The sequence below is a fragment of the Echinops telfairi genome, unplaced genomic scaffold (genome assembly GCF_000313985.2).
Source record: "Echinops telfairi isolate 266 unplaced genomic scaffold, ASM31398v2 ScPeMD7_443;HRSCAF=831, whole genome shotgun sequence".
Taxonomy (NCBI): Eukaryota; Metazoa; Chordata; class Mammalia; order Afrosoricida; family Tenrecidae; genus Echinops; species Echinops telfairi.
The window spans coordinates 48,149,928-48,159,868 of record NW_022104341.1 but is presented as its reverse complement, the minus strand read 5'-3'; the positions used below and the strand labels follow the sequence as shown (position 1 = coordinate 48,159,868).

The 9,941-nt window shown below is 41.1% G+C and overlaps 1 pseudogene; it reads right to left on the bottom strand.

The window, feature by feature from the left end:
* Nucleotides 1-7,954: 7,954 nt before the first annotated feature.
* On the bottom strand, nt 7,955-9,063 carry LOC101652896 (annotated as a pseudogene).
* Nucleotides 9,064-9,941: the final 878 nt, after the last annotated feature.

The following is a 9,941-nucleotide window of genomic DNA, read 5'->3' as shown; positions in this document are numbered from 1 at the left end:
GTAACGGTAACAATTTAAGGGGAGGGGAAAAAAAGAAAAAGAATTTAAATGCTAGGTTTTTAGTAGAACTGGCAGGTAAAATATAAAATGGTTAAAACACATGCATTTGAATACCAAAGAAACAAAAATGAAAAATTATCTGCCATTAAATCAATTCTGTGAGCCTCATCACCACCCTCAGAACTGCTAATGGCTTCAGTTAGCTTCCCAATTCATAACCCACTACACCACCAGGAGTCTGTTTGGGATAGTAAATTATTTATTCCTTTTGTTTTCCTCATGTCTATGTTTAGTGTAAAAGTACTTGCCTTACAAGACCATTGTGAATATAAAATAGGAAGAATACTTTGTGTCTGATTTTAAATGCACAAAAATGCTAATATATAAGATATGTGCATGTTGATGTTTTTAATATTAACATTTCCCAACTACCAATCAAATATATACTGTCATTGCCGATAGCCCTTTCCAATATGAGTCCCTCTCAACTCTTTCCAGATTCTCTGACCATTGAGATAATTCCATCTCATGGAGACTTTATAGGACAGAGTAGAACCGTTCTTTAAGATTTAAGAGATTGTAAATCTTGATGGGATCAGACAGGTTCATCTTTCTCTCATGGACTAGTAGAGTTGACCAGTCAACCTTACGGTTAACAGCCCAAAGCCTAGCCCACAATACCACTAGGGCTGCTTAGATTACCTGACAGTAATTAATAAATGCATTCCACACATCCTAAAGAGCTTCTTTGGAACCACTTCAATCAAAGCTCACAACTCTTCACCATATAATGTTTGCTCCATAGGATGCCCTGTTGGCTACTTAAAACCTAAGGTTATTCCAGCCTATGTCAGACTAGAAGTCGCTACCTCAAACATCTAAGTCATGGCACTGTTATAGGAATGGTTCCCATCCCATTAAAATCCACCTGGCTCCACCAGCTGACTCGCTTAAAAAAAGTTTACTATCCTCTAAAAAGCCCCACTCCTTTGCAGGTATCCTTCAGCTCATGTGCTCTGCTCTGCCAAGGCTGTAGGAGCTAGCACAGTCCCGAGTCCAGGCATATGCAGACTGTCTTCAATGTTAAGATCCATCTTCTCAGAATGACAGGAAGAGAGCATTGGCTCCTCCCCCAACCACTAATACTGTCTTACTAGAAACCTTGCCTCTTCCTTCTGTGAGCTCCCTAGGACCTGCAGATTTGTACAAGAAGGGGAAGAAGAATAGACTGGTTGAAGAGAGTTCTCAAAACCATGTACACTTCCATACAGGAAAATTACCACAGAACATTTTTCTTTACCCTCTCCCCCAACAACCATCCATGCCCTCACTCCCCAAGGCCATTTTTTTTTCTGGGGGGAAACACCCATTTCCCAGAAAGACATTCCATGGGACCTTCATAAAGTACCTGTACAGATTTTAAGCTTCTGGGTTACCTCTCACTTTATCGGATTTGCTGGTTAGTTAACTTTCTATTGCCTGTCAGCAGTGAAAACCTGAATAGAAGAGGTGTGCTGGCCAGCAGGGCCCTGTAGTCACTTATCTCCATGAGGCTTTAATGAGCCACATTAGCTCAAAGCCTCTGACAAATCCGCACATAAAGTAATTGGTTCTAAATGCCTAGTGAAAGACTGCATGCAGAGTGAATGTGTTGAATGCTATGTACTCGCTGCAGGTAAGAATTTTAAGAGGCAACCTAATGGCTTGAGAGCCTTCTAATCATCATTAGGTCTCCTTTTGGTTGAATTGCTCTTTGTTTTAAGTTTGCAGGACCTGAAACTAGTTTTAAATCATTCCAAGAAGGTAGAAGTCATTGGTACTTAATGGAGGACCCAATTTTCAGCTGTATACTCTCAGGGAAAAGGAGGAATGGAATTAATGGGATACGAAGCTCTTCCTGTATCTTCAGTAATACTCAATTTTAGCTCATCAGTCAATGGCAAGGTTAGATCTGGAACAGTAAGATTCTGGCGGCTGCTTACATTTCTAAATCCCATTATGCACAGTGTTCTTACTCAGACTAATTCAAACTAATTCTGGAAAGTAGTTGTTAATCCAAAGTCACCATAGAAGGAGAAAATATTACAATGGAACTGCCAAGCTGGTGACAGAAAGTGACTTCATAAAGACCTAGCGCCAGCGATCGGAGAAAATTTAGACATATTAAAATGGTCAGTACCCAGAGTGTATATCAGAAAGAGCATCGCAGGGGGGAATCTAGGCAGGAATTTACAGTGGATGCCCTCTCTGTGTTGAAACTAATCCAAGCAAATGTATCCATATCTGAAAGATCTCCAGCTAATGGAGGTAGTTCCTGAAGTTTGTGTTTAGAGGGACCAAGTTCTAGTCTTCAAAAAAGCAAATAATATGAGATCAAAGAAACTGTTAGTTCCTTAGGAGATTTGACTAAAATGCTAAGAAGAGTAGCCAAGCAAATTACCAAGTAGGGAGGCCTTGAAAATCCTCTCTTCTTTTATCCAACCTCCCTGTAACTAGCCACAGCATTGCATTAAAAGTCTGCCAGAAATCTAGACTCTATACATGATACTTCTCTATCTCACACCCCCATATTCAACTCAAATACTAAACCTTTTGTTCTACATCCTTACAGTCATTTGAATGTATCACTTACCTCCCACCCCTGTCATTACCTTAGTTCACACCACCATCATCTTTCACTGAAATATTACAACAGCCTCTTAACTGTCCTTTCAGCCGCCTTACAACCCTCATCACTTACCAATGTCCTCTTTACAGCGGGTTGCACTCTAGACTACCTTACCTGTAGTTCCTTTAATAGCCACATAGCCTCTTGCTTCACTTTGTTCATGACAAATTCTTTCCCCCTTGTGTCCTCAAAGAGGGCTTCCCAATCCCTTAAGAATAGGCTGTCATTGAACCCTAAAGTCAGAGCTATGGGTATCTATGAATAGCTCTGAAAAACCATATTGTGGTTCTTTTGGCTTGCCTTTGTATTTTTAGTAAACTTGGATTCCTAGCTGTTAGCACGGTCTTTAACCTGGCAGGCAATCAATAGATATTGAATTAATTCACTAGATTCTGTGACTCAGGGACTGCAGTCCTAATTTATCATATTCTGAATAATATATATTCAACTTCAAAACACCCATTACAATTTCATTGTCTTTTCATTCCATTTTCTCACAAGCTTTAAAAAACAATTTTATTGGCATATAATTCACATATCAGAAAATTCAACAGTTCAATCACAACAGGAAGAGTTATACAGAGATGTCCACAACCAGTTTTCTGCGTTCTTGTATTCATCATTATTAGCTCTCCACTTTTCCCCATGTACCCTTACCATATCCCCCAGGAACCATTAATCCAATTACTCTCTATATAGATTTTCCTACCCTGGATTTCCTATATAGAATATCTTTTTTTTAAGCTAACAACAATAAATAACAGATTAAAAACCTGAGTCAAAAAGACAGTAGAAAATATTTAGAACTAAGCAAACTTAAACGGATTAAAAAGAAGATCAACTGATACTAAACTCACTGCCATAGAGTCCATGCTGACTTATAGCAACACCCTGTGGTTTCAGAGACTGTCACTGTTTACAGGAGTAGAAAGCCCAGCTTTCTCCTTGGGAACTGCTGGCGGGTTTGAACTGCTGACCATACAGTCTATAGCCCAACCTGTAAGGACTGCACCACCAGGACCAATATAATAATGATAAAGCCAGCATAATAATGATAAGCAGCCAAAGTTCAACCCCAAGGCACCTGCAAAAACCATCTCCCACCCCTACTCCCCAATGATTCTGCATGACAGCAAGACTGTGGTAGTTACATAATTTCATGTGAACTTGAAGATATAAAAAAGTGTAAGGGTGGTATTCAGCCTGCCACTCAGGTTATAGCCTGATGGTGCCTCTTTGTGGGTGTGCCATTCTCATGAGGAGAGTCCTGGGAACTTCTCCTCTCTGCTTCACCTCCTGTTGGCTGACCCTGGTTGCTGCCAGAACCCTGGAGATGCATCCACTGCCATTGGATCCATGGGACTTTGCACCCACCAGCCGGTGATACTCCTACATTCTGCATCATTGCATGTGGCTTCATGAGTCTGGGACTTATGAACTAGAATCAGATTTATGGATTCAGTTGGACTGGGCTGGGATGTTTTCCTGATATACAATTATTTCTTGATAGAAATCTCTTTCTGACACAAATATGCATGTCACTGAATTTACTTATCTAGTCAACCCGGACAATTTGCATCCTTAGTCTATAGTTGAAAGAATCCACAAGTAATTCCTTTTCACTTTGTTTTTCAAACTTAAACAACTTTAGGTGGGTCAAAAGGGAGATCAAATTTATAAGATCCTACATGTCAAGCTAACTATGCCTGCCATAATCAACCCTACAATACTCTGTCTGACAACAAGGCCATTCAGGGGACAGGCAGAATCTCATTTGTGACTGTGCCTCCAGATTCTGAATCTGGGAGATGTAACTAGATATACACCTGACAGATGAATATTACGACCTATTTGGAGCATGAAGTGGTAACCTAGATTGGTTATTTCAGTGGCCCAATAGTGTGAATAACTAGAGACAGCAAAGAAAAATAACAACACAAAAACAAAGAAAAGGCAGCAATAACAATTCTTCCCCATCTAAACAGATGTCCTTTAACATTTTTTCAGTGGAAGAGAGAGTAATAGCATTTGAAATTAGTATTCCATGTCATAATCTGTCCTAACCCTTCTTTTGGATATTGATATTTTTCAGGAGACTTCTCCTAGACCAATATCTTCTCCAAGATAGTCATATATTTCCCTCATCTTCCTATCCCCACACATAGTCCCGCCAACCCCAAACTGAGGTTATCTTTGGCACAAGACAAACCAAGGCACAACAATCGTAGCACATAACCTTACTTGCTGGAAGTGACTAGGACTTGAAGCATGTGCTGATGAAGACTATATATATGTATAGATATATGGATTAAAACTCAATGTAAAGGAAACAAAATCCTTATAACTGGATCAATAGACAATGTCATGAAAAGTGGAGGAAAAACTGAAGTCGGAGATTTCGTTTTATTGCATTCACAATCAGTATTCATAGAAGCAGCAGTCAAGAAATCAAGTGACACATTGCATTGGCCAAATCAACTAGACAGAACCTCCTTAGAGTGTTGAAGAGCTTCGAGGACTAGCCCATGGTATTTTCAACGGCCTCACATGCACGTGAAAGCTGTATAAAATGAATAAGGAAGACCAGAGAAAAATCGATCCATTTGAATTATGGTGTTGGTGAGAAATATTGAAAGTATCACGGATTGCTAGAAGAAAAATCAAATCTCTTTTGAAGGTAAATCCAGCCCAAATGCTCCTAGAAACTAGTATCTCACTTGCTTCAGGCATGCTATCAGGAGAGTCCAGTCCCTGGAAAAAGACATCATGCTGGCTAGAGTAGAGGGGCTGCGAAAAAGAGGAAGGCCCTCAAGCAGATGGATTAACACAGTTTCTAGAATAATGGGCTCAAACAATTGTGAGAATAACACAGAACCAAGCAGTGTTTTATTTGGTTATACATAGGGTCACTATGAGTCGGAGCTGACTTGGCAACACAACAACGACAGAAAGTATTATGATTTCAGCTGTCTCAAGTGAAATCAAACTGTTTGGCACACTACATTTACATAGAAAGTGACCTTAAATTCAATAAAGATAAGAAGTAGAAAAAACATTTGGTGAGAACAAAGCAAGGATCTTCAATTCATGGTAATTGCATGCCTAAAACAGGTGATAAAGAAAGACTCTCTATCGTCACTTTATTTAATTAGATAGTCAAAACCATTTTTGTTACCATACATCATACTCCCATGTGGCAAGTTTCAAAAAAGTCAGCTAATCATAGTCAGCCTTCATGTATCTTACGTGAAAGCTGGGCTACTATACTGTGTGATTATACAAGTTGCTCACTATATAAAGCTGTCCAACCAACATAATGAAGGTACTGTAATCCAGCCTGCATTCTGTTCAACAAGGTTTGTGCCTTAGCACGGGACTTGCACCCACCTGCAAAGAGCTCCTTCTTCCAATGTGCACAAAGTGGATTATATGAGCAGTAGAGCTTCTGTTTAAGAGGGTTAGGACTCAGACAATGGCATAGTAGAAACCTTAAATATCGTACTTCTGAATTTTGTGTTTCAGAGATCCCAAAGGTCTTTATCAATCTGAGGATATAACATTCTGTCCTTTAATTATCATGACTTTAGGTCTGGATCATTAAATGAATCTGTTCAATCACTACCGATCAGAACCTTTCTTAGAGTGGAAACGGCCAAATCCCTTAACCATACAGAACAAATAGCAAAAGCTGTAAGAGTCTGCTCGAAGCTATAGAGTAAGCAAATTCTTCTCAAGGTAATCTGTAGTTTGCTATGATCCAGTCAAAACATATTTATGGTATTCTGTGCTTTCAGCCATGTGAGATGTAATATCAGTGATAACATGGGTTGTTCCATATCCTCTCTTGTACTTGTAGCAGCTTCCTGTGGATGTACCGCTGCAAGATTTAATGAAAGATCCTCAGAAAATTTTAGTTGCATGTGATATCAATGATATTTTTCTGTAATTTGCACATTATTTTTGAGATATCTGTGATAGGTACATTTATTATGCCAACCTGGCCAATGGACACATGTGGGAGTAATAAGGTTGCATGAAGGGCAAAGAGATAAATGGCTCTGCAAGCCTCATCTTTCCATCTCTTGCTCTCGGATAACAAGACCAGTGTGCGGCTGCCTTAGTTAGTTCTTCACCTCAACTTGTGAGCTACACTACCTGTGAGACGCCCAACCCCTGTCTCTGTTGGTTGAGTGCTGACACCTGCCCTCTACCACTACAGGGCCCAATCAGCCTCATTGTAGGCAAATGTCAGAGTTTACGTAGGGCAGTTCCCACTGTTAATCCTGGTGCACATAAAATAGCAATCACAGGAGTCTTCAGAGATGCTGGGCCCCTAGGCACACATTCTTCTTTCAATGTCTCAGTGAGAGAGGTTAAGAGAGGATCTATTTCCTTATTTGATTGGTTTCACTGAAGCATGGGCTGCCAGATGGCCTAGACTAGACCAACTTGGGGTACCTGACCTATCTTGGAACACTGTAGAAGAAGGCATCCAAAAGCTTAGGGGAATTGGTATGTTGGAATGGATCTATCAGGATGCTCCCATAGAACCAAAAAAGGAGTATCCTGAGAGCATAGGTATATAGAGAAAGGTCTTTCCCTACACCCATAAGGAACGAGTGTGAGGCGGGCCTTCTGATCTGGCACTATTTCCGACAACGTTCTGTTTCTGTACAACGGACAGACAAGTGGTGGGATATTGCAGCTGTGGACTTGACTTTTTCTTCAGTTCTTTTAGTTTAAGATATTCTGAGCTTTATCTCTTTTTCAGTTTTCTATCTCTAGGTCTTTGCACATTTCATTATAATATTTTACTTTGTCTTCTTAAGCTGCTCTTTGAAATTTTTTGTTCATTTCATTTAGTTCACCATTTCTTTCATTGGTTTAGTTTCTCTATGATGAAGACCAAGTTTTAGGGTCGCTTTGACATCATTTTGTCTTTTCTTTCTTTCTAGTTCCTATGAAGAAGTCATGCGTCTTGCAAAATTCTATCATGTGATATCCAGCTTCGCTTCTATCATCAAGGCCATATTTTCCAACTACTGTACCTTCCTCTTTATTTCCAACTCTTTTATTTCAATCACCAAAGATAATTAATGCATTTTGACTGCATTGATAAATTTCAGACTGAAGAGTTTCGTAATGTTTGTCAATTTCTTCATTAGCTTTTTCGATGCCTAAATTTAAATAATAGTATATCGATTCAACTTTTTTTTTTTACTGTACCTTATTGGATTATATTTATTTTCTCTACCAAGCTGTACAGTAAACGGAAAAGAAGCCATCCCCGGCCACTTGTATTTTTATTGTCATTCAGTACAAGACCCCAGAGTACACCCCCGGGCAGCCCAGCCCTGGGTCACACTAGCTGTGTCCACAGTCGAAGGCCAGCAGCTAAGCCTGTGAAAGCCTCAAAGCTCCCGGGCCTCCCGGGCCTTCTGGCTTCGGCTTTTATTCTGCTTGAGTTCTTCTCGGAAGTTATAGGCGAAGAGCTGCGGGTCTCCATCACACATTCCTCGGTACACGTCGCAGAGGCTTCTGAAGTGGGCGAGGGACAGCTGGCAGGGCCGGAGTGTGGGCTCCACATCAGCCAGCTGCAGCAGCCTTCCAGTGCTTTCTAAGCGCTGATCTTCAGGAAACAACATTCCCAGGCCGTGGTAGCAGTACTTCCTTCGGAACTGAAACACGTGCTGGACCACTTTCTCCACCAGGTCGAAGGGCTGCTGGATGGCGGGCCGGACCAGGGGGATGAAGTGCACTAGGCCCACGTCCACCTCTGGTTTGGGGATGAAGGCCTGGCCGGGGATGGTCAGGACATGCTGGACGCTGCACAAGTACTGGGCCATGATGGAGAGACGGCTCCGCTGCTTGCTGCCCGTGGTGGCCGTCAGCCTCTCTGCCACCTCCTTTTGAAAGGTCAAAGTCATCTGCATCCTGCCGTAAACAAAAGGCCCCTCCTGGCGGGAGACAGCCCTCAGCCACTTGATGATCAGCGGTGTGGAGACTCGTCTTCCCACGCTCTTTTCAGGTTTTCCGGAAAAGCCCTGTCAACCCTACAGGTCAGCACGTCTCCGTGGACAATCCTCAGTTTCCCAGGTGCGGCATCAGACAGCATCTGTAACCCGGGCAGGAACCACATGTCCTTCTCGACCACCAGGAGCTCTGCGATGTTGGCACTGAGAATAGATCTGGTGATGCCCCCGGGCCCAGGGCCCACTTCATAAACATAAGCACCTGTCAGATTCCCAGCTTTCCGCACAATCTGTCAGCCTCAAGTCCAGGAGGAAGTTCTGGGACAGCTGCTTCTGTGCTTGCAGTCTGAACAATTTAATTATCTCTCGAATCGTGGGCAATGGCGAGAGGCAGAAAGTGTTGAGTTTCCTGGTGGCAACCATGCCTCCTCGACAGCCGCCAGGCCGACTTGATTCAACTTTCGTGTATGATGATAGATATTATCCTATTAAAGACAGCATTGTACATCAAGATAGATCTTGAAATATCCTTCTTGATGACGAAAGTGATTCCATTTCTCTTGAATTTTTCACTCCCAGCATAGTAAACCATATGAATATCTGATTCAAATCATGAAAATGGAGAGTGGATACTTGTTTGACCTCTGCCTTGTGGTAATTTTTCTTCTGTGATTAGACAGAGGTCAGATACAGCCACACAGTTTATTGGATTGTTTTCTGGAAAGAATGTGGGAGGTTAACATTTTGAGTATTTTGTTTGTTTTTTGTCTTTGGTTATTCCTGTTTGAAATGGTGAGAGTGAATGTAATTCATGTATATTTTGAGTTCAGTAGACGAAATTGCTCTTTGAATTTCTCAGAGACCATGCTGCTTAGTGAAAATGGCTGACAGAAAGCCTGGCTCTGACTTGATTCTGTCAGAGGCCTAAGGCCATATTTTGTATCAATAGAATCATTCAGATAAGGATTAAAATAAGATAGATAAGGATTGAACTTGACTGTTTTTAATTTGAATTTAGGATCTGGCTCTACTAGGTTACTGTTTTCTTCTGCCTATTGTTATTGATATAATGATTGAGAGAAATGATTATTGGGAAGTAAAAATAGAGAGTTTGTAAGGCTACTTGCCTTCAGCAATTAAATTGGAATTTAAATGGGTTAGGTCATGCCAAAGAAGGCTCTAAAATGATAAGCCCTACCCAGTGTCTTGAGTGCTCAGGACAACAAAGGTGAAGAGACTTGCCTAGAAGGCTGTTGATAGATTGAAGAAAAAAAGGAACTCTTTGGCTTTTTGTATGTTGA